This window comes from Microcebus murinus, chromosome 15 (assembly GCF_040939455.1).
Source record: "Microcebus murinus isolate Inina chromosome 15, M.murinus_Inina_mat1.0, whole genome shotgun sequence".
In the NCBI taxonomy this organism is placed as follows: Eukaryota; Metazoa; Chordata; class Mammalia; order Primates; family Cheirogaleidae; genus Microcebus; species Microcebus murinus.
Window position 1 is genome coordinate 61,437,338 of NC_134118.1, and position 20,866 is coordinate 61,458,203.

Consider the following 20,866-nt stretch of genomic DNA (forward strand, 5'->3'; position numbering starts at 1 on the left):
AATCCCTGAACTGTGGGGTTCCGAGAGCTTCTAGAGTGCTGAACGCGTGGAGGCGTCTGGAGGTTGGTGCACGTGGACAGGGTATGGAAGCTCCATATCCCTTCCCACGAACCTCACCTTGTCACCTCTCCCATTTGGCTGTTTGTCTGTGTCCTCCACAGTAAGCAGGTCAACATAAGTAAAATGTTTTCCTGAGTTATGTGAAGTTTTCTAGCAAATTATTGAACCTGAGAAGGGGGTCCTGGGAAACCCAACTGGTGGCTGGTCAGTCAGAAGCACAGGTCACAACCTGGGACTTGCTGTTGGTGTGTAAAGTGGGGGCTGGCTTCCAAGACTGAGCCCCTCACCTGGAGGCCCTGTGCAGACTCCAGCTAGTGTCAGAATTGAGTTTTTCCTAGCCATGGTATACATGTCGGAGTCAGGAAATTGACATTTATACAACACTATTATCCACTCTACACACTGTACTCAGATTTTGCCAATTGTTCCAATAATGTCTTGTATGGCAAATGCATTTAGTTATTAATATGCTCTCTAGTCTCCTTTAATCTGGAACAGTTCCTCTGCTTTCCTTCATCTTCCATGACATTGACATTTTCAAAGAGTACAGGCCAGTTATTTTGCAGAATGTCTGTCGATTTCGGTTTGTCAGCTTTTTCCTCATGATTAGATTCAGTTTATGCATTTTTTAGCACACACAAAAAAATACTACATAAGTCATTCTGTGTTCTCAGTGCTTCATATCAGGAGGTGGAGGAAGTTCATTTGCCCATGATTGGTTGAATTAACTTTGATCTCTTGGTTACGATTGTTTAGACAGGTTTATTTACTGTGGAGATATTTTGTTTGTTTGCATTTATTAAGCTTATGAAAACATAAGCTTGTCACTCCTCCCCTTCTCCCAATCCTTTAAGGCTTAACTCAAGTATTGCTTCCTCTACCTAATATATTCTTCCCTGTACACCTATTCTCCTAAGAACGTCACTTCATTACAGTATTAATTATGCTAAAAAGTAACCATTTCTTTTTCTACATCACCTCATAGATCAGAAAAGCCTTTGTCATCTTGGACTTTATCTTGTTTTTGGTTGTATATTCTAGAAAAATAGAAGGTTCTCAACAGCTATTAATTGAAAAAGCTGGTAAATGAATAAATGAATTCCAAGAGCCAGAATGAAGAGGTATTATCATATCCATTTCATAAAGAAGAATCCTGAAAATCAGTGCACTGTGATTAAATCATGACAGCAAATTCTTAGCAGAGCTGCTCATTATGTAGCAGTGAATAGTATTGAGTTCATTTTATTTGAGTCCAAGAGGCTACTTTAATTTACTGTACCCCAAGAATAGGGGAATGATGTTTTTGTATCTAGATTCACAATTCTCAATGGATCAGAAAATGTTTCATGACTGCTGATAGTACATAGGCTAGCAGCTAGTGTAACAGTCAAGCTACGAAACAAACATCCCACAACTCAGTGTCCTATGACAGTGGTCATGACTCCCTCACACGCGTGTAGTCTGGGGTCACCTGGAGTCAGCTGATCAGGACCAAGATAGGCCAGGCTGGCTCTGAGCTTCAGGATCGATGCAGCTGTGCTTGCTCCTCTTGTCTCTCGTTCTCCTTGCAGCACCGGCTACCTGAGACCAGAAGGACGGCATGGCCAGGCCGTACTGTGCAATGGCTCACGGGGTTCATGCTCAGAGCTGGCACACTGTAACTAACTTCCATCCGCCGACCGTTTGCCAAAGCCCATCGCACGGCCACGCCCAGCCTCATTGCAGCAGGCAAATACACTCTCTGTAGTCAAATGGCAAAGGGTGTGGATACACTAGGGGTACAAAGATTTGAGAAGAGAAATGCAATCTACCACAGGAATACAAACAGGGGTATGAATGTGTGCAAACTCCCAGCTGAAGGACACAACAAGATCTCAAGTCCCATGAGAGACCTCTCGGGTGTCTGCTCGGCTGGGTGGGAGCCTGCGTGCTCCCTGGGCAGGCACCAGCTTTTCCTTTTCTGCCCTGTGCCTAGGCTGAGTCCACACCCTCACTCAGATGCAAAAGTCCTGGCTTCCCTTCTGACTACATGTGTGTGCAACCTCAGACATTTAACATTTTGGTTGTCACCATACTCCCAACTTCATTTCACACCGTTGTTGTGAGAATAAAAAGTCACCCAAGAGAAAAAAAACTGAAAAGATACAAGTGCTATGCTGCTGTCTTACTTGCATCACTGCTATGCTGCTGCTCAGGGCAGACCTGAGTCATTCTGCAGAGAGCTCCTACCCAGAACAGTAGAACTTACTTTCTGAGTCACGTTAAAATTTATATTAACTTGTATTAGACAGAAATAGTTCTTTAATTTCTGTAATTCTAAGAAAAAAACACTAGAAAATGTTCTATATGTCAGTAATTTTCTAGCAGCTAAAAAAGAGAAAGGGAGAGAAAGACAGAAAATTTCGAAAGCAAAACATCCCTCTCCATAGTGCCGGTTTTCAACAAATATTTTAGAACTGAATTTTTAACATATACATTTGTGTATGAAATACAAATTATAACTTCAAATACAGAGCACTCAAGTAAGAAGCATAGTAAATTCAGTCAGAGTTCCCTGAAAAAATCTATTTGCTCCATAAAGAGCAGATAAAAAATATCTTTTCCTCAAAAATGTTCATATTCTTTCTGTTTTTACAGCCTATAACTACAAAAGTCATGGTCTTCTTTTATGGTTGTAGGAGTGTTTTTAGAAACAGAAAACAAATGTTTAGGTCCTTAATATGAGAATGTGAAATAACTGGTTTGTTTTGTCATCTAGTCATGACAAGTCTTTACATCAAAACAAAAAATGCAACCAAACCATCATTTAAAGTTTTTTTTTCTTTTCATCAGGAAAGAAAAGAATTACCATTTTTAGTTTTTAAAAAGAGAAACTATAAAGAAACCCTTTATTCTAATAGATTAAAAGAAAAAGAATATAGTAGAGCCAAAGGAATTCTTCTATAAACCACAAACACAAGAACGGTGTTTACTATCTCTGTAATCTCATTCACCTCAATGTAAAAATGTGAACATTCATAGGCATGCAGTTAAAGGTTTGCTTTCTGTAATGCCAACGCTTTGTTCTATTTGTTATCAATGATCTTTTAGCCATTTTCCTTGTTCTCTTTCTCAGTGAAGTAACTGTGTAAAGGATAATAGTTTCAGGGTTTCCAAGCAGATCAGTCGCTGGTAGAACTAAATGTGCCTAAATTTGTCATCCTGATACTCAGAGATACTATTTTTAGAGCAATTCTCTTATGTCTCCTCTCATTCTCAATCTAAAATGTTTTCAACAGGTATCATAAGCATATGTTCAAGCATTGACTTGAAACATTTTCCCAGATTTCATTTTGGTAATTTGCATTTTGCAACAAACATATCTCACAAATATATGATAGCAAATATAATGTCTACAGTGTGTGAAGCACGCCAGTTCTGGCCTATTACATCCCAAACTTCTTGCCTGTCTGAAAGTCAACATTAATAGCAATCATTTTAAGCATATAGTATAGTTCTCCTCTGAAGCCAAATAAATCTCTGCAGAAAAATGTGGAATGAATAAAAACAGTCTGGTTCTCATTTGTAGAGAATGAAATACATGGGTTCCTAGAACTACACTTTAGATCTCAGAAAGTTTGTTTCTTTCTGTATCTTTTCAAGTTCCATGTCATTTGCAATGTGTGTCTTTCAAATGACAGGCTCTACAGGAATAATAAGACTGTCATAAGGCTTTCTTTAAGAACTAAGAGTTGCGTCCAGGTTTTATTCCCTACCTTCCTTCCTTCTTTCTCTCCTCCCTTTCCCCCTTCTCATTTTCTTTCTTTTTCCTCCAAATACAGTTTCAAAATCTGATTTTCCAAACAATAGGTTTGTTATATGCATTGGTGAGCTTATATTTTGTTTGTAAGGGGATTTCAAATTTGTTACAATAGAAAAAGTAAGAGAGAGTAGACCTTGAGAATTCATTTAAATAATTTTCTAGGTCAGGATTAAATGATTATATTTGGTCTGTTTGAATTGCCTTTTCTGTATGTCATCTTTTAAAATTGCATGACAAAAATATGTACTATACACTGCTTATTTGGTAGTATGTCTCCAGAGTAAATCTAAATATATTATGGATTTCACTAGTCAAGATTTCTAATATAATGATGTTTTAAAATGAAAAAAAAAAAAAACAGTCGATTGACTATTCTTTTTTTGAATCTTTTTTTTATTGTGGTAAAAACCACAACATAAAATTTACCATCTTAACTATTTTTAAGAGTATAATTCAGTAGTGCTAAGTATATTCACATTGTTGTGAGACAGAGCTCCAGAACTTATTTATCTTGTAAATATGAGTTCTATACCCACGAAACAATAATTTCCCTTTTCCTTTCTCCTTTGTTCCTGGTAACCAACCTACTTTCTGTTTCTATGAATCTGGCCACTTTAGATGTCATATAAGCGGAATCATACAGTATTTGTCTTTTTGTGACTGGCTTATTCACTTAGCATAATGTCCTCAAGGCTCATTTATGTTGTAGCACATGTCGGGATTTCATTACCTGTTAAGGCTGAGCACTATTCCATTGTATGTATATATTACATTTGGTTTATCAAGTCATCCATAGATCGACATTGGGTTTGCTTCTACCTCTTGTCTATTGTGAATAACGCCGCTATGAGCAGAATTCATATGATAGGAACTTCACAATGTTAATTCATCTGAACTAAATCTAGAGAGTATTTTCTCAGTTTCTCTAACACACAATAGATGAAAAAATTTAGGATTAAATACCTCACCCTATAATTTATAATGGAGAGTAACATATACATTAGATTAAAAATTATAAATTAAAAATATCTTGTACTTAGGCTTTACTTAACGTGGCTCAGGGCCATTCTTGCAGCTGGAAATGGGAATGTATTCATATATAACTGAGCACATGTGTAGCGCTGCTCCCATGCCTGGCCTTCCCCACAGCAGCCGAAAGCTCACCTTCACTTTCTGGACTCGCTCCACTGAAAGGAAAGAGCTGATTGTTCTAGATGGCTTTCTGATAAGGACGATTCCTTGATCATGATGCTTTTCTGATTACAGCAGTGCCGAGAACCATTTTCAGAGCTGATTCTTTGCTGTTGTTTCCTCAAGTCATCCATAACAATTCTTGTCCAATGATACCTGCAACCAGTGATTGAACTTAAGGAATTCACAACAAAATGACCAAGTACTTAGTAAGTGCTGGCCTAAATGTCATTCAAAGAGACACTCTCAACTGCCTTGGCAATATATCACAATACGTGTTCATACAGGGATGACAATACTTGCCAAACTATGTTGCAATGATCCACTTTCTTGTTGATTTCCCCTTTTAAACCACAAGCTCCTTGGGAATAGATTCTATGCTTTATTCAACTAGGCATTCCACATGTGATGTTACTGCTATTTAGCCATAAATTGTATTAATGACAATAATATACAAAATTTGAAACCAATGTCTAAACCATGGAAGTTTTTCAAGGGTAAGGTGCCTGTAGTGTGTATTTAATTATTTAGCGATAGCAAACCACTTATGTGGAGGTTCTGATACACAATATACTCAGAAAATAGCAACAAATTCCATTGTAAATGAATTTGACTTGGCAAGACCAAGGAAGCAAATCCTAGATACCGATTAAGGAAAAACTGTGCATCATTAGTAAAAACAAATGGCCCTTGGGCCCTTCAAATATTATTCTGACCCTCGTTAGTAACATGCACGCCTAATTATAACAAATCATATAGTTTATAAAGTGGCTCAGATACTGCAGAGAAGTGATATTACCAGGAAGCATTTCTTTTGATGTCTCTTGATTAATATTCCATATATTGAACTATAAATCATACAAATTAACCTATTAATTGAGAATTTTCATTGGTATGTGTGGTTAATAGAAAAAAGTGAAAGTTATTTCCTTGACCCTGCCTTCAGTAATAATCTAGAGAACTATTAGAATCTCATTTACTCTCCCAGGGCGGTATCACCAGGGAGCCACATTTTCTGACAGTAGAAATTCCTGTCTTTACTGGGAATGTTACAACTACTGTATCATAAATCAAGAAGCTCTAATGGATTGGGGGAAGGGGAACTGCTATAAGGAAACAAAATTAAACCACTCTTTGAAGGTAGCTTGTGAAGGTAACTAAATCCGTTTATCCCTTCCATGAACTTCACTTTTATGTGTGTTTGCTGAGGCTGTATCAGAAAACCAATTACAGATGTAGCTTCTGCAGTTTGCTTGCTGTATCACTGAGGAGCCACTGATGTCTTATAAACCCTACTCTGTTATCTCATTAATTGAAGAAACACAACTCAAAAGGGAAGTGTGTTTACTTTTAAAGTAATTAAAAGTAATGTCTAAAAGGATGTGGACTTGATAGCAGCCTGCCTGTCTTTTAGAAACACTGAATGACCTCAAATTTCCATTTTGTACTCAGGTGTATAAATTCTCACCAGGAAACTCTGAAGGGATCCAGTTAAATATGTTCCACATAGAATTTGTTCTTCAAAGATATATAATTTAAAGATACATTGTCTCGAGTATAAAAGAAATGTTTATATCCTGGGAAAAAAGGAACTTCAAACCAATAGCTAAGAAACACAAGCAGTCTAGCAAATTTTTTTTGAAGGTAGAAATGAAGACGTAAGAGTGATTCAGGAAGAAAAAGGGTAAGGAAAAAGGGAATTATTCCTCACCTCCTGTTAGCTGGGAAAGCTTTGTTACCAGGTGTAATTTCAGAGTTTTTTGGGTGATGAGGGTATTTGAATTGGGGCTTCATTGCATTTATTCTAGAAAAATACATAGATACTAAAATTTTAGACTGTATGTAGAGAGATTCTTAGAAAACAAAAATTCAAAAACACTCAACCAAATTTTCTCAAAGAATAAATATTCCCTGAAGCACTGTCATGATTTACCTGAATGATCTGAAATAGCGAAAGTGCCTCCCAAAGTACCAACTGCAAGTGAAAAGAAAATGGGCGTACTTATACATCAAAGTGCCTTTGGTGTAAATTACCAACAACCAAAATACAGTATACGGTTACAGCTAGTTTAACAGTCTTTTTGGCAACTGCATGAAAATCCTGACCATCCCCATATAAAGGACCTCAGGGCCAATTTGCTTTAAAAATCTCAATCTGTCTTTCAGAACACTTTAAACGTACCAATCTATCTTAATTTTCTCAAATCATTTTTAATGAATTGTTTACAAAAGTAAAGAACTAACATATTTAACCTGCTCCTATATCCCATATATTACAGTATATACAAGAATATCAAAGAGCAATAAAATGCTGAGAACTTGGAAATGAATAATTTTGGATGGGTGTTCACTGTATAATTACCTCTAACAGGGAATATCTTTGATACATTTTTCAAAGACCTAAATTGTCATGCACAGGCAATCAAAGTACCTGGTAAATAACTAGCAAGAATTTAAACGCAAATTTATGATAATAAAATTGGTTACACAGCATTTTGATAGGTTTAGTAGAAGAGCATTTTCAAGCGTAAATCCTGGCAGTGGCCCGTCTGCTAGCATAACTCAACCTAGCTTGCAAGATGATGTTTTAGAATGTCACAACTTCACTGACTGAGCAGTAATAAGAGCTACTTGGATAAATCTCTACTCTTGTGATAAAATAACTATAGTTAGCCTTTGGGGTTATGTAAAAATTAAGAAGGGCAGAGTGATACAGGGATTTGCCTTATTTTCTATGATTTAATCTTTCTTTCTTGGCTCTTTTGCCTTCTGTCAGAAAAATTTTTTGGAAAATAAACCTTGGATCCTTTTTAAGACAAGATTTAGGCACACTTGGTGGAAAATATAGAAAATATCCCCATAAATCATATAGTGCATACTTTTTATTTTTATAATTAATATCTCAAGTTACATAAGAAAACAATTATTTAGAGAGAAATCAAGCATTTAAAAGCAGAAGATGATGGATCCAGCTGAGTTTCAGGAACAAGACCTCACCTCTATCGTATGATAAATGTGTTGAGCTGTCTCAAATTCCTCTTCTAAGCACAAACCCTTCTGGGACTGGGATGTGTGTTAGTACCTGAAACCCTTTCATTCTGCACAGCGTTTCTGTGAAGGCACCCTTACATTTGACAGATGGGGAGACACAAACCTCAACTGAGTGCTGAGATTTTCACCCTTATTTTCTGACTCCTCAGACTGGGTTTAAACCACTATACCCGACTTAATGCCTTAATGGGAATTATTTAAGGAAGTGGGAATTTTAATGAAGAGATTGACATGACAGATATAGACTTTCCGTTATCCTCGTCTACCAAAGCAAAAACGACAGTCCCAGTCAATTTAATTCAATTAAAATTTATAGGGCATTTGCTATGCGCAAGGCAGCATGCTCAGTGCTGAAAGTTACAGACAGATGAGAAGAGTAGATCCCTGCCCGCAAATAATTTATATCCACTATGTGGGAAAAACATGATTAGGTTTGACCAGTCTTGGAGATCGGATATGGGTAAGGCAAGCACTGTATCTCCTATTTATGTTTCTCATTAGAGAAACATAAAGTGCTGTGGGGCAGAAAACAAAAAGACACTCACATCCCCATGATGGAGGCCAGCAAGGAAGGAGCTCCATGGATATATGATGCCCAGGAGAGACAAGGACAGAAAGGAAAAGTAGGCGGGAGTGACAGCCACACTTGCTTGGCTTTCATGACATTGCTCCAAAGAAACAGAACCCTTCCTTTCTGTGTCCATTTCCTTCGCAAATAGGTTTTGTATGGCAAAATATTCTCTGACCCAAGGCAAAGTTAAAAGTATGACAAACAAGGGGGAGATTGGGGACAGTGTGGGACAGGTGAATGCAGCTCTAAATCATCAGTTACAACTGAGGAAACAGGAGTCCCTGGTGTTTAGCACACACCTGGAGGCGAGAAGCTGAGACTTGGTGTCCCCCTCCTCCCGCTGCCTTGTTCCGTGTGCTTCCGAAATCCCCCTGGCAAACCTTCCTTCTCCCCTGCCCCCGCCAGCAACACTCATAAACCTGAAGTTCCACATATTTTAGAACTGACGATTTGGAGGGAGGATGGAGTTCATGGAAATAAAAGTGAGTATTGTTCTTGGACTCCCTGGCCCTTACATGGTGTGTTGAAAGGATTCCCCGAGGCATGAGGAGAAATAAGACAGGACAGGAAAATAACCCGAGGGAAAAAGTGAGAGAAATTGGTTTGGAAAGGCGCGTGCACCCCAGGGAAAGAGTGCAGAGTGGACTGGTTTGGGAAGGCAAAAAGAAAAAGAAAAAAAACAACAAAAGTCTGGCAACGTAGAAACAGTAGGAAGAGCCTCCACCTGTGAGCAAGAAAGATTTCACTAGTTTGTAATACTCTTTAAAATACACAAAAAATACATTGGCTTCTAAGTCGTCAGGATTACTTCTTTCAAATAATTGCTTATATATAAATTTTCTCATTTGCAGATTATCTTGGCAAGGTTTACCATTTGTTAACTGTTTATTCTTCCTCATTGTGCTTTGAAAAATTTGGAGATTATCTTACCCAAGTACTGACGTATGCAGCATCGCAGTGTGTCTGAAATGTTGCTTAGAGCTTGGAGAGTGTCCCGTTACGAGAACAAACCACAGGAGAATCCACAAAACATCATTCTCCTCAACAATGAATCTCCATGCTTCTTAGCGATGAACTCCTATACTTGATAAAATCATAAATAAGAACTACAAACAGAGAAAAGGCAGGGAAGCTGTGGTCGAGAAGAAAATATAAGAAGTGAGGCCTTTGAAAAAGATTTTAACTAAATTCTTTCAGTTCAACATAGAATTTATTAGTAAGTTATGCTTGCTAAGTGAAGTGCCATTTTGAGTATAGTCAATGACAAACATTTTCCCATGGTAATTAGGAATTTTCCTCAAAACCTATATAAATTGAACAATATTGTTCTCACACGACAAATGAAGACTTGAGTCTCTGAGAGATGGCATAGTCATTAGAAGAGTCACGATTTGAATCTGTCATTGTCTGGTTCCTGAGTTTCTGTTGCGTTTCTGCAAGTCCCTGTTCCTAAGAGTAGCCAACTCAGAGGCCTGCAGGGCACAGTGAGAAAATGTGAGGGAGTTCAGAGGTGGGATCCCTCCAGTTGAGAAGGAGTGGAGCTTAACAGTGCTTTTCCTATCTAACAGTAGTACCAAAAATAATGTTTTCAAACATATTAAGTTTGCCCAAAAAGAGCAGTAAGGGGACAGATTTTCCCTGAAGGTCACCAGCTTGTTGACTGCATCATAATATATTACTTCATTAGTTTAATTGCTCCCAATATAGACATGACCTTGTAGTAATTTTCACATGGGTTTAAAATTCGTTCCTCAAATAAAAGTCTGAGTTTGCTTCCTCTCTATACTCAAAACTAAATACTTTTATCCTTACCAGAAAAGCAGCTTTCCGAGCAGATATATATGCCAATGGTGTTCAGATTCTTGCCCTACTATTATTCTTGCTAATATGGCGTTAAGAAACAGTGGCTGTGTTCGAGTTTGGCAGCATGCCATAAAGAAATAAAATACTACTATGGTGGTAATGTTCATCAGGGATTGGGGGTAGGGGAGAAGACTCAATCTTAGGGATGTGGAGAGCATTTTGGAGGGGAAGGGCATAACTCTAACCCTTCTTAGGGAAAGGCAAAGATATACAATGTAACCAAAATGTCAAAAAAAAAAAAAAAGAAAAAAGAAAAAAAACTTTTCATCGGATGGTGGGCAGGCGGGAGGGGGGAGGAGGGGAAGGGTGTGCACTTACATAATGTGTGCCGTGCACGCCACCTGGGGATTGGACACACTTGAGTCTCTGGCACATGGGGGGAGGGAGGAGGGACAGGGACAATATTTGCACCCCTAACAATATTTGTACCCCCATAATATGATGAAATAAAAGGAAGAAAATAAAAAGGAGGTATGCCAAAAAAAAAAAAGAAATAAAATACCAAATGACCAAAGTTTAAAACTTCTATGCAAAGCCCTTAGCACCACAAGGTACTAGAAGAAGCCACATTAGACATGCGCCAGAAGTGTAAGTTTTGAAACCTTATATGTGTGCTGACATCAGCATTGCCCTGGAACACTCCGTAGGTTTCAAACAGAATAAAGAATTATCCTCGCTTTAGAAACACACAAACATTGGTTCAAAATCTGGGGCGGGGGCGGGGGGGGGGCAGAGACATAGATAGGAAGACGAATGTATGATAAGAAAAGTACACAGATTTTTTGCACACTAGATCAACTTTTAAAGAGAAGTTGTTTTTTTTTTTCTACAAAAGAAAAGTCACTTAAAGTAAGATTAATATTTTATTTACATGTTTTGCATGATCATTGAATTTTGAAAAATATCTAACTGGGTAAGTGCTGGACTAGTCAGAAATGTCTATATAAATCAAATATGCTATTTTGTCCATATCCTCTACTCACATTTGATTTGTCGCTACATCTAGAATCAAATATAATTTCAGTTGACTGAAGCAAGATTAGATAGAAATATGACAAGAAAGGAACAAGTCACACAATTTACTGTCTTAATTACATAAGGAAAAGGAAGACAATAAGATTTGTCTGCTAACAAGAGAGTCCCGGAATGAAAAGGGAAAGCAGATTGAGGAAAACGGGCCTATATACTGAAAAGTCATTATTGTGATCACTGCAATAACATTTCCTCATTGGCTGTTTTTTGGAGAAGGGAGAATTTCTTTTAAATAATAATCTCCACAAGCACGTTAAACTTAACATTTCTCCCCAAGCTTTCATTATTTCACTCACAGAATACCGCAGTCACCTCCTCAGTAGTCTAGCCACCGCACTCCTCTCATCTCCAAAATATCCTCTATACTGCTTCTAGAGTGTTCTTCCTAAAGCAGAAAGCCAGCCATGCTACTCCCCTCTTCAAACTGAGGGAGGTCTCTAAACCTCCTCAACTCCTTAATGGGACTTACAAGTGTCATCACAGCTGGGCTCCCTTGGACCCTCCAATTCCTCCATATGCCCCCCTTGTTTTGTGGCTCACATCTCTCTGGGGGTGTCATATTATTCCAAAATGTGAACATACCATGCTTCATACACTTTCCTTTCCTTAACGTGCATTGCCTCTCAGTCAAGATATCCCATCCTCTGTGTTTTCCCTCTACCTCAACCTGCAAAACCTTTATCAGACTGGGGAATCCTTCTTGTCCCACCAGATGGAGTCCAAATGTCACCTCCTCTCTCAAGCCTTCCCTAGCCACTTACCATTCTTTCCTCCTGGGCTGCCATAGAACTTCTACTAAAGCAGTGATCCTGCAGGATGCCTCCCTGTTTGGAGAGTAGACTACAGTAGAACTTACGTTTTATCTAGAAGTCTGCTAAAGCTGGTGCACAACAGCTTGTGAGAGGTGATCACAAACATTCAAGAATTTTACAAGCTGCTGGTTAAATTTTTGGTGGCTTGAAACCAACCTCAGTAGAAGTATTTATACCACAAAATTGACAAATACCACACATAAGAACAGTTTATTTCCTCCAGGAGGTAGTTTACGAGCATAGTTGGTTTTACCTCCATAGTCTAGCAGAGTCCCCAAGTATTCTCAAGAATTACTATAGTAACTAATGTGATTTCAATTAACTAGAATTATTTGGGTTTAAATTAAAAAAAGCTAACTTTAGGAACACTGGCAGAATTTCACAGGTTGCTATGCTTTGAATTACAATCAGATTTCAAGGTTATAAGTACTTGGAGATTTTATTCCAAGACAGCATAGGGCCAGGTGGTGAGTGGCTCAAGTGCAGAAATGTTCTCTTATTTATCTTTATGTCATAACACATCTCACAGTGTCTGGCATGTAGTTGATCCTCATTAAATTGTTATTAAGCAAATTTCCACATGGAAAACCATGGAGTATATTTCTGTACCCAAAGAGTTGCCTATTTTTATCCACTCATAGAGAGTCACTGCTGGAAGCTGGCAGCACTCTTATGGTAAATTTTTTGTTCAGAAACAAAAAATTAAGCTAGTTTGGAGCAAAGAAGAAGAGAATTTTTGAAAAAAATATTGAAAATAAATTGCTATTTCTCCAAAGCTGTGGAATTTTAAGAATAATTATATATTGAGCAATTTGCTTGTTTTTATGGTAAATATATATTTATAGGTAGTAACTATATTATATGGAACCATATTTATATATCTTATAGTAACGATTTATAATATATACAATTTCTGATGTTATATAATTGTATATTATATAATATGTATAATATATAGAATTTCTAACTATATAAACATTAGCAATTACTGCTTTGTAATAACTACAATTACTTATAGTTTTTTGGAAAAATATATATTACAGGATAACTTAACTTCGTTCACTTACATTTGTGTTTAGGTTTTTATCCACTTTAAAAGTCATCTGTATAAGTAGATCTACCATTTGATCCAGCAATTCCACTACTGAGCATCTACCCAAAAGATCAAATGACACTCTACAAATGGGACACCTGCACTCGAATGTTTACAGCAGCACAGTTCACAACCGCAAAGGTGCGGAAACAACCCCGGTGCCCATCAATACATGAGTGGATTAATAAAACGTGGTATATGTATACCATGGAGTACTATTCAGCTTTAAGAAACAATGGTGATATAGCACCTCTTGTATATTCCTGGATAGAGCTGGAACCCATTCTACGAAGTGATGTACTCACCAGCAAATTAGTATTAAGGGATCAACACTTAAGTGGACATCTAGGAATAACATTTATAGGGTGTCGGGCGGGTGGGTGGGGCATGGGCAATATACATAACCTTAACATTTGTACCCCCATAATATGCTGAAATTTAAAAAAAAGAAAAAAAATAACAACAACAACAAAAAAGAATTAAATCATCAGGATCACCAGAAGAGCCGTATAAACACAGAAGCCCCCAATGCAGAAATGAGGAAACACACAGTACGGTGTGCAAACCAGCCCAGGCTTTAAGGCTACCCTGTTAGATAACCTTTGTCCAGCACACTTATTTTACAGATGGGGAAGTAATGCCAAGAGAGCTTAATTTTATTTGTTCATTTTCATACAGCTGGCTAAGAACATAGCCAGGATTTTAATGTAGGTCATTGATCTGGGGGTCGGCATCTTTAATAATATATAAATTTGAAGTGTGTGTGTGTGTTGGCTATAGAGAAGTTAAGAATGCTATTAAGGAATTATTAAAGACTGAAGAACTAAAGAAGAAACATTTTAGACTTAAAAGTATCTAATTAGTAGTCCAGTGACAAACTGGTTGCCCAGAGAGGGGTTACAACCCAGTTGGATGACAACCCAGTAACAAACTCAAACCCATGACTCTTGGGTGTCTGAATAGAGACTTTCTCAGATTCGGATGAGTCATTCTAACACATATTTTATGTGTTTTTAATACATATTCGATTACTGCTGTGTCCATTACTTAATAAAATTGTTTTGTGTCATTATTTTTGCACTTCCTACCATAACATAGCAGAGTCTCATTCTGCATTTTCTTATTTTTAGTTTTGCATCTTACGGTTTTGTGAAATGGAGCTTACTAATAAACAAGTTTACCAAACTACTTTACCACTGATAATGTAGTGAGGGTTTGAAAAATAGCTTACCATATATTATATAAATTATTTTTATCATACTTGATAACTGCTTCCTAGGGGCTCTACTTTTGCCTCTATCTCTAACAGAAGAAATTTTGGAAGCTCACTCCAGCTAAATTTATCTAATAATTGAAAACTCTTAGATGAGTGTCTTTTTCACATATCTTATTTTGGGGAAAAGATTTATTCAAACATGTGTTCTTGATTTGTTGGAAAGATTAAAATATTCCTTTCAACTTAGGTTAAATATGTCTTACAACTCAGATTTAAGTTTCTGGCCAAAGAATACAGTCTCACTCAAGTAACACCCATAGTTTATGCTCAAGGAAAAGCAGTTGCAAACATTCACAATCCATTGGCTTAGGCAAACTTTGTGTCACCATTTTCTCAGTGGGGTTAATTTCATAATTCAAAAGGTACCCTTGCCATAATAAGAGAAATATCTTTAAGTTCTTGTTCAGGGGACAGACTACATTGTTTTTATTGTGTCAGTACTTAAAACAATGCCATGCACAAATAAATTGTCCAATGAATGCGAATCACAAATAGAATTAGATTTTTTAAAAATGAATGATCTAACACCAAAAAGATCTCACCTCTAAGATTCATTTTTTTCCAAAATGTCTTTCAGTTTATACCCTACATGGTTATATTTTTAACAGATAGTTCTATAATGTTACTTATGTTAGAAAAGTAATCTATTAGCTTTTTAGGCTCTTTAAGATTAAAAACAAAAATAGATTGAATAAAATAAAGATGGTTATTCTTGTTTTGTTTTGTAACCACAGGAAAAATTTCAGAATCTTTCTCCAGGTACCCACTGTGAATCGACCCCCGAAAATATTTTTGTACTCAAAAAAAGTTCCAGGAAAATAAAATAGGCACAACATTCATTTATTACAAGTCCTGAATTATAACCTATTACTATGAAAGACTACATGTGTACTCTTGTCCAGTATTAAAAGAGAGGGAGGGCATGGTGTGATTCTGTCTTAATTTACATTTTCATTTAATTGCTGCTCTCATGAGATTCTTGTGGTTAATTAAGAGTGAGAATAAAAAGCCATCAAATGGCCACCATGAAAAACTTATACTTATTTTAATGGATTATGAATTGTTTCTTTGACTCAGTGTTAACTAAATAAAAATTAGTGATTGAAAAAATAAAAGGTATTAAAGAAAAAAATATATGATAAAATTACTAAAAAATCTTCAGTTCACTAAAGTTTTATCAGATACATTGAACTATTAAAATTTTTAATTTTTAGAAAGATTAAGTATTATATAATTGTATAAAAATATTATCCTTCATTGGTTATATAGTTTAATTCTGCTATCAATATCATCAGTGACAATGAACATCTTATAACTTGACTCTAAAAATGTTCATAATAAAATAATATGTTGAATACCCACATTGTATAAATATGGTATATACCAATTATAATTATCTCCTAATTTTTTCTCTATTATTCCATTAGATTCAGTGCAATAATTGACATTCCTTTGGGAGGTATTTTCAAGTTTGAATATGCTCAAATATAAGTTTATACTGATTTTCACATATTAATGATATGTAATTCCCAGATATTTAGATGCATTATAATATTATGTAATTAACATTGTATTGATTGTAATTAACATTGTCATTGATATGACAAGATGCAATTAAATTGAACACAAGAATCAACTGCCTATCTGTATCCCAGATAGATGATAAAATTGTAAAAAATGCTTATAAAGATGAGAATTTTATATGTATTCTAATGAAACAGAAATTTCTCATAGAAGTATTATAAACACCTAAGCAACAATTTATTTCACTACCTACATAGGAAATTTCACTACAATTTATTTCACTGTATATAAACTGAAATAACTGTGCCTGAACCTACTTATATGCAAATGTATGGATGAATGTACCGAGGGATGGATGATAGAGTTTTCTTTCTTAGCCCTACTCTACCAAATCAAAGGTGGAAATTTTCTTGTACTTCCTGCTTCCTGCAAAAAGCTTTTGTTTTGTTTTGATTTGTATTTGTATTGTATATTAAGCATCCATGAAAATACTAGTCAATTCTGTGTGGCGATACTTTGGATAAATGATAATACCATATTTAACAAATATTTATTAAGCACCAGCCATAGTCAGGCATTGAATTAGACTCTGAGTCATAGCAATTAATTAAATAGATAAAGTCCTCTGTTCTCAATTATACTGGGGGGGGGTTGGAGAAAATGGTTAACATATATATGTTAAGTGCTGTGGGTAGTGGGGAAAGGACGTGGGGAGGGTAGCAGGTTTAATTTTTGTGATCATGGAGACCTCACTGAGAAGCTGAGATTTGAGTGCCTACATAGAGGCTATACGTAGTCTTACGGCTGTGAATATGTTGAAAAAGACTGTAACAGGCAGAGGGTAAGACAGTGTTGAGGCCACGGAGTGTGCTGGGCATGATTAGGGAATGGCTCTCAGACGGAGAGAGGGGGCAGTAGGGCCTTAGGGACTGACATCGAAAAGGGTGTGGAGCAGAGAAGTGACATGATCTGGTCATCACAGCAGGGTCACTCTGGCTATTGGTGATGGGATTAGACCATGGTGGGCAAGCGTGGGTAAAAGCAGAGACATATTACAATAATCTCATTAAGAGGTCAGGGCGCCTTCAGGCCAGGGTGTTGCCAGTGGAGGCGATGCGAAGAGATCAGAGTCTGGATATATCTGAGGATGAGCCAGCAAGTTTACTAATGGATTGAGCACGTGAGAGAATTAGAAGACTGAAGGGACACCATGATTTTGGACTCAAGCAACCAGAAGGGTAGAATTGCTCTCATCTGAGAGAGGGAAGCCTAGGAGTAGATCAGTTTATTTTTTCTATGTAGGGTGGCTAGTACCACATTGGAGCTCATTTTTGGACATCTCGAATCTGAGATGTCTGTTGGTGGAGAAGTAAGAAATGCAGTTGTGTTGATGAATTAGGAGTCTTAGAAGAAGACAAGGTTGAAGATATAAACTTGGGAGTGGTCAGTATGTAGATGGTTTTAAAGCTAAGAGACTAAATAAGATTTTCACAGGAGAAAACATAGATAGTAAAGAAATTCAAGGACCCAGACTAGAGACATTCTAGCTGTGAAAAGCCTGGGAAATATGAAGGAACCAGTGGAGGAGACTGAGAAACAGCAACCCTGAGGCAATAAGAAAGCCAGAGGAAGCTGGGAGCCTAGAAGTTGAGTGAGAAAATTATTTTTTAATGTGGAAGACATGCCCACCTATGTCAAATACTACTGATGACATGGAGACTGCAGATAGGGTATAGCAATGGCACGGCCATGTGTGAACTTAACAAAAACAGTTTCTGTAGAGCATTGGAATTATAAGCCAGACTGGACTGCATTAAAGAGAAAAGGAAATGCAAGAATTTGAAAACGAGAGAACATACAACTTTCAAGGATGGTTGCTAGGCAGAGGGGCAGATAGTAGGAACCAAGAGAAAAAAGTAGAATCAAGAGACAGTTTTGTAATGAGACAACAAATGCAATTAAATTGAACACAAGAATCAATTGTCTATCTCCCAGACAGATAATTTTTTTTTTTCTTGAGCCAGAGTCTTACCTTGTTGCTTAGAGTGCAGTGGCATCATTGTAGCTCACGGCAACCTCAAACTCCTAGGCTTAAGCGATTCTCCTGCCTCAGCCTGCCAAGCAGTTGGGATAACAGGCACGTGCCACCACTTCTGGCTAATTTTTTCTATTTTTAGTAAAGACAGGGTCTTGTTCTTGCTCAGGCTGGTCTCAAACTCTTGACCTCAAGCAATCCTCCTGTCTTGGCCTCCCAGAGTGCTGAGATTACAGGTGTGAACCATCATGCCCAGCCAATAAAATTTCTTAAAATGCTTATAGAGGAGACTTTTATACATAGTCTAATGAAATTAGATTACATGTAAAACTATGAGAATTGGGAAGAATTAGCCGTGTTTTGGTGTTCCAGCAGAGAAGTTGGCCATAAACAGCCGGGTGAGTATTTCAGAAACAGGTGGGAGAGTGGAGTACAGGAGAACACGTGCTGGGGGTGGATGTGTGTGGTGGGAAGAGCTGTGGAGGTCTGTCCTGATGGCTTCTGTTTTATCACTGGAATAGGAAACCAGCTCATCATATGATTGTAGCATGGAGGGGGGGACTGGAGATTTGATGGGCAAATGGCAGGTATGAAAGTGTCATTTATTAGTAGTTGAGTATGAAAAGGAATGTATCAAGAAAATGTAGTATAATTTCTGAGTTGCATTAAAATCTGCTTGAAATTAGTAATTTAACATGAGAATATTAGCATGACCAACCATGCAAGAGACTTTCTGCTATTATAGTGCATGGTGTCCTTAGTTTATAGATCTGATGCCCAACCCTAGGGAGGAAGCCAATAATAGATAAATCAGTATGCAGGAGGAAATGGGATAAGAAAAACAAACTAAAAACAAGTCATTCGATAGCTACTCAAATAGGTTAGAAAAGAGAAAAAAGAAGCACAGAAAAAAACGGGCCAAATAAAAGGTAGAAAGGGAGGTGGTATCAACAAATCCAAAAACCCAAATATATCAATGATCACAGAAATTGAAAGTGGACTAAACAAAAATCTTATGATTTTTTTAGATTAAATTTAAAAACCAAATTATATGCTATTATCAAGACATGACCAAGGAACTGAAAAGAATGAAAACAAAGGGATAGAAGAGATATATATGACAAAAATAAACAAAACCCCCCCAAGAGGCAATATTATTATTAATAGGAAACAAAATAATCTTGAATATGATTAGCATTCTTAAAGGTAGAAAGATCAAGAATTTAAATTGCCAGGGGGAATTTTCAACTCAAAGTCACCTAATTAAACAGCATCAAAAGATAAAATGGCAGAAATTGATGGATGTACAAAGAGAAATTAACACATTTTCCATCATGCTGGGAAACATTGCCATAGCTCTCTCAATTATTAGTAAACCTATAGAAAATTTGAATAACACAATTACATTGGTCCCATATGTTCTTTGTTTTTGTTTTGTGGCATTTTAGCTAAATTCTTTGCATTATTGTCATATAATTTTTGGAAATTATTCTAGGGATTGCCATATGCATCCTTAAATTATTATAGCTTAATTAATATCAGACTAGATCATGCAATATGTAAAACCTTTGCATCTGTATAAATGCATTTATCTGATACTTGTTGTACTATTGTTATCATGTGTGATACATCAGGTATACCTCACTTTATTATGATTCACTCTATGGCACTTCAAAGACACTGTGCCTTTTACAAATTGAAGGTTTGTGCCAATCCTGTGTAGAGCAAGTTATTTGGTAGCATTTTTCCAACACTTTGTGCTTCATGCCTCTGCATCACATTTTAGAAATTCTCATGACATTTCAAACTTTTTCATTATTATTATTATATCTATTATGGTAATCTGTGATTAGTGATCTTTGATGTTATTGTTGTAATTGTTTGGTGGCCATCATGAACCTTGCCCATATAAGACAAAGAACTTAATTGATAAATGCTGTGTGTATTCTTACTGCTCCATTGACCAGCCATTCCCCTGTCTCTCCCCTTCTACTTGGGTCTCCTTATTTCCTGAGACACAGCAATATTGAAATTAGGCCAATTGATAGCCCTACAATGGCCTCTAAGTGATCAAGTGAAAGGAAGAGTCTCATATCTCTCACTTTAAAACAAAAGCTAGAAATAATGAAGCTTAGTGAGGAAGGCATGTCAAAAGCCAAGACAGGCCAAAAGTTTGGTCTGTTGCACCAAACAGCCAAGTTGTGAATGCAAAGAAAAAGTTCTTGAAAAAATTAAAAGTTCTACTTCAGTGAACACACAAATGATCAGAAAGTGAAACAGCCTTATTGTTGATATGGAGAAAGTTTGTGTTATCTAGATAAAAGATCAAACCACCGACAACATTCCCTTAAGCCAAAGCCTAATCCAGAGAAAGGCCCTAACTCTATTCAATTCTATGAAGGCTGAGAGAGGTAAGGAAGTTACAAGAAGAATTTGAAGTTAGCAGAGGTCAATTCATGAGGTTTAAGGAAAGAAGCCACGTCCAGAACATAAAAGTGCAAGGTAAGCCTCAGGTGCTGATGTAGAAGCTGCTGTAGCAAGCTATCTAGATCTAGC

General features: G+C 36.8%; 1 long non-coding RNA gene across 2 annotated transcripts in view; it reads right to left on the reverse strand.

Annotated features, from left to right (window-relative positions):
• Positions 1 to 620: 620 nt before the first annotated feature.
• The window catches only part of LOC142876410 (uncharacterized), a 44,108-nt gene continuing 23,862 nt past the window's right edge, over positions 621 to 20,866 (reverse strand). Inside the window, exons 3-5 of one of the 2 annotated variants that reach the window (XR_012923309.1) lie at positions 9,606 to 9,753; positions 5,027 to 5,209; positions 621 to 1,641 (exon numbers count right to left, since the gene is read on the reverse strand). This is a non-coding gene — a long non-coding RNA (uncharacterized LOC142876410). The remainder of the gene's footprint in view (positions 1,642 to 5,026; positions 5,210 to 9,605; positions 9,754 to 20,866) is intronic. The other variant, XR_012923308.1, reaches the window with a different exon arrangement.